Genomic DNA, 5629 nt, shown 5'->3' on the forward strand with positions numbered 1-5629 from the left:
CATTCAGGCAAGTCTTCAGTTTTTTCACCGGAGATAAAACCGTAGCATGCTACAGTTTTCTCTTTTGCCTGATCAGTCAAAATGACTGAACTGAAGACATCCTGATGCATCCTGAATGGATTACTCTCCATTCAGAATGCATGGGGATAAAACTGATCAGTTCTCTTCCGGTATAGAGCCCCTGTGACGGAACTCAGTGCCGGAAAAGATTAACGATAGTGTGAAAGTAGCCTTAGCCGGCCTTGTAACATTGGAGAACAGTCTCCTGAATTGTGGACGGTCAGCAGGAGGATCAGTGCTGGGACTCTCCTCTACAGGCTTACTGACTCCAGATTGTCCTGCAGATCCACCTGTGTCTGCTCCAGACTGCTGTGTACCTGACACCTTGGACGGCTGAGGGTCCTGTATACTGACCTCCATGTCTGCTCCAGTCTGTGTAGTTGTCTCCTCTGAGAGCCGACTTTCATCCACAACACTGAGTGGGGTCTCACCCACAGCACTGAGCGGGGTCTCACCCACAGCACTGAGCGGGGTCCCGTCCACAGCACTGAGCGGGGTCCCGTCCTCAATGTCCATACATGAAGCACTCTCCTGCTCACACACAGGATTGCTTTTCTCATTCACTTCACCAGAGTTACAAGCTGAGTCCACTGCAATTAACCCCTTGTTGGATGACTCACTTTGCTCCATAGTATTCCCAGCATTTTCAGAGACTGACTGCTCAGACCCCATACATAGTGACCCTGAAAGCAGTGACCCTCCAGGCGCTGCACCCACACATCTCTGAGGGGTTCCTTGCTTCACCATATTATGCACATCGCCGTAATTTTTATTTTTTATATCTATGATTTCTTTTATCTTCACATTCTGGGCTCTAGCCTTCCTCTTTTTCTCCATTGCCCAGCTTTCCACTTTAGGTATTGTGTTTTAACCTTTATCTAGTTTATCTTTTAATATATCAAGTTCACGTGTGCAGTCATCCAGGCATTCATACTTCATAAGCTTTTTCTTGGGATCAGCCTCTGTCTTTATCTCATCTCTTAACTTAGAAATGCGCCTTTCCAGTTTAAATAAACTTTTCTTTGTCACAGTTGTACTCAATCCAGAAGCACTACAAGTTTCAGTTGACTCACCAGCCACCATTTCCAGATTATCACTTCCACCATCTCCATGCTGCAGGCCACACTCCAAGCTCTGGGCTTTCCCAGGATCATCAGCCCAGCTCCTCTCCCCTCCACCTGGGTCAGAAGCCATGCCCACTCCCTGCAGGGAGCTCAACAGCACACGTCTATCCTCTCCTATGGACAAGAATAGAACTACTATAATACTGCCTCCTATGTACAAGAATATAACTACTATAATACTGCCTCCTATGGACAAGAATAGAACTACTATAATACTGCCTCCTATGTACAAGAATATAACTACTATAATACTGCCTCCTATGTACAAGAATATAACTACTATAATACTGCTCCTATGTACAAGAATATAACTACTATAATACTGCCTCCTATGTACAAGAATATAACTACTATAATACTGCTCCTATGTACAAGAATATAACTACTATAATACTGCCTCCTATGTACAAGAATATAACTACTATAATACTGCCTCCTATGTACAGGAATATAACTACTATAATACTGCCTCCTATGTACAAGAATATAACTACTATAATACTGCCTCCTATGTACAAGAATATAACTACTATAATACTGCCTCCTATGTACAAGTATATAACTACTATAATACTGCTCCTATGTACAAGAATATAACTACTATAATACTGCCTCCTATGTACAAGAATATAACTACTATAATACTGCCTCCTATGTACAAGAATATAACTACTATAATACTGCCTCCTATGTACAAGAATATAACTACTATAATACTGCTCCTATGTACAAGAATATAACTACTATAATACTGCCTCCTATGTACAAGAATATAACTACTATAATACTGCCTCCTATGTACAAGAATATAACTACTATAATACTGCTCCTATGTACAAGAATATAACTACTATAATACTGCCTCCTATGTACAAGAATATAACTACTATAATACTGCCTCCTATGTACAAGAATATAACTACTATAATACTGCCTCCTATGTACAGGAATATAACTACTATAATACTGCCTCCTATGTACAAGAATATAACTACTATAATACTGCCTCCTATGTACAAGAATATAACTACTATAATACTGCCTCCTATGTACAAGAATATAACTACTATAATACTGCTCCTATGTACAAGAATATAACTACTATAATACTGCCTCCTATGTACAAGAATATAACTACTATAATACTGCCTCCTATGTACAAGAATATAACTACTATAATACTGCTCCTATGTACAAGAATATAACTACTATAATACTGCTCCTATGTACAAGAATATAACTACTATAATACTGCCTCCTATGTACAAGAATATATCTATTATAATACTGCCTCCTATGTACAGTAATACAACTACTAAAATGCTTATTCCTGTGAACGTAACTATTTGGTAGGTGTATATCTGTAATTTGAGATGCTAGATTATATACTAGTTTGTATTATATTGGGTGCATTGTACATGTGCCAGGATTCTGTAATGTATTGTACAGATTACTATAAGGCTACATGCACATGACAGGTGACATCATCACGCTGTGTGCAGGTCCTTTGGCAGGTCCTTTTCAATCAAGAAAAGAGTGGCTGCTGTTGTGCGTGCAAATGGATGAGGTGAGTATTTTTTTAACCTCTAAAAGGCCATATATTTCTAGTGCACCTCAACTGCATTCCGGTTTTGAGATCATAAACAAAATTAAACAGATCCGTGCCATTTAATACATCCGTATGTGTCAGTTTTGGCTGGATCCAGTTGTATTAAATCTAAACTGAAAAAAACTGATCTAGTATAAGAATCATTGTAAGTCAATGGGCACCGAATCAGTTTTTTTAGCTAACAAAAAAGCCAGATCGGGCGCCATCGACTTATATTGATTTTCATGCCGGAAACGGTTTGTTCAGTTTTGCAGACCAGACACAAAACCACAGCAAAATGGAACAGAAGGTATCCTGATCAGTTTTGTCCCCATTGACAATGAATGGGGACAAAACTGATCCTCTGCCGGATCTCAAAACCGAAAAGCCACAACACAAGTGTGAAAAAGGCCTCAGACGGGTGATATCAATAGGGTACGTCTGGCCGTGAAAAATGGTCATGTGAATAGCCCCATACAGGGGCGTAGTAATAGGGGGTGCAGAGGTAGCAGTCGTTACCGGGCCCAGGAGCCTGAGGGGGCCCAAAGACCCTTGTGGTGCATAACAAGACACCGGTATAATAGAAAGTGCATACTGGTCCAGTTACATCTCTGGCTGGAGGGAAGGGGTTAAGTCAAGAATTTGGCAGGGGGGGGGGGGGCTGAAGTTTAAATTTTTGCTTCAGGCAGCATGAAGCCTATGTGCTCCCCTGGCCCTGGCCACAAAGCACTGAGGGAAGGGGGCCCAAGATGAACTCTTGCACCAGAGCCCATGAGTCTTTAGCTACGCCCCTAGCCCCATAGACTTACATTGGTGCTGAAAATTGACGTGTGACGGCCATTACTTAAACAACCGTCACACGGCCATTTTTAAGTGTCTTGTGCATGTAGCCTAAGATGTTATCTATAAGAGGTTCTCACGTCTGAGCAGCAGGTAGTGCGGAGGTTGAACAGTCATTGTGTGGGTGAGAAACACCTGACACAATCACATCATCTATATATAGACCTCGGCTACGTCTCTGGATCTTGACCAGATATCCAGGAAGGAAACTTTAGCCGAGGCCCGGTACATTAAAGGCACATGATCCTCACACCACCAACATGGAGGAATGGGTACAATGTGGTCAGGGTAGGAACACAGAACATAGCCCCTTAAACTCTAGCAGCTGAGATGCTCATCCTTCACAGTGCCTCAAGACTGCGTAATTTCTTGGTGCTCTAATCATTAAATTTCATTAGTTTATAATCCCGATCCTATCGTCAAACCCTGGTGATAATAACATCCTTTTAAGAATACCTTAATATTGAGTTATAGAGCTGATAAAGCTGCTGTCATTTTCCCAACCATCAAAAACATCCTTTCGTGATTGGTAGCAGGCCTAAGTGTAGGAAAGGTGGTGCCTAAAAGCCCTGTGTGTAGGAAAGGTAGGGCTTAAAAGCCCTGTGTGTAATAGAGGTGAGGCTAAAAGCAGGAGGCAGGTTCATGTTAATTAGATTTTTAGGCTAATGGTCTGTCTGAGGACAATCTCATGACCAAGTCCCTATCCTCAACTATCCCTCTGAACCCTGCATATAGGAGAGGTGGGGCTAAAAGCCCTGTGTGTAGGAGAGGTGAGGCTAAAAGCAGGAGGCAGGTTCATATTAATTAGCACTTTAGGCTAATTTTCTGTCTGAGGACAATCTCATGACCAACTCCATATCCTCAACTACCCCTTTGAGCCCTTTGTGTAGGAGAGGTAGGCTAAAAGCCCTGTGTGTAGAAGAGGTGGGGTAAAAAGCAGGAGGCATGTTCATATTAATTAGCATTTTAGGCTAATAGTCCTCAGACAGACCATTAGCCTAAAATGCTAATTAATATGAACATGCCTCCTGCTTTTAGCCTCACCTCTCCTACACACAGGGCTTTAAGCCCCACCTCTTCTACACACAGGACTTAATGGGACACTTGAGGATACGGACCTGGTCATGAGATAGTCCTCAGACAGACCATCTCATGACCAGGTCCGTATCCTCAACTGTCCCATTGAGTCCTGTGTGTAGAAGAGGTGGGGCTTAAAGCCCTGTGTGTAGGAGAGGTGAGGCTAAAAGCAGGAGGCGTGTTCATATTAATTAGCACTTTAGGCTAATGGTCTGTCTGAGGACAATCTCTAATGACCAAGTCCGTATCCTCAACTACCCCTTTGAGCCTGTCTATGAATTGTCACAATGGAGGTCAGCTGTAACATGTGGATGGTCCTTTAAAATTGAACTTCCCTTTAAGATATAATTTCATAGTATCTCCAATATCAGAGTGCTGGTCAATACGTTTGCATGTTGGCTATGTAGGTGTAATGTCTTCAGTGATGATGACAATGTCTGTCACAATGAATGAACTGAGTCTCCTTAATGTATAATAAACCTTTAATTATGATTTATCCTTCTTCTATATTACCGCCAATGTCACCACCGCTACTACAGGAGAAGCTGAATCATGGGAGGCAGGATGCTGCACATTGTCTTCTGGGAGTGAGAGGTGGAAGAACATTCTATATCATTCTCATTACCGGAAAAATACAGCACCGCATGTTACTTATTCTACATCTTCACATAAGAAAATGTAGCAATAAAATGTAAGAGTCGCCTACACACAAAGCGACAGCCATGTAATATCACTAACTGACATCATGTACTTCTCATAAAGAAAAACTCAGGATAATAGACTGATGAGAACATAATGTTCTTGTTAGGAAACATTTCCTCATTATATTGTTCACAGATAGCAGTGTTTTCGTAATTATATAAAACTTATACATCGGGGGCAGTATTATAGTAGTTATATTCTTGTACATAGGAGCAGTATTATAGTAGTTATATTATTG

Source organism: Bufo bufo, chromosome 1 (assembly GCF_905171765.1).
Source record: "Bufo bufo chromosome 1, aBufBuf1.1, whole genome shotgun sequence".
NCBI lineage: Eukaryota > Metazoa > Chordata > Amphibia > Anura > Bufonidae > Bufo > Bufo bufo.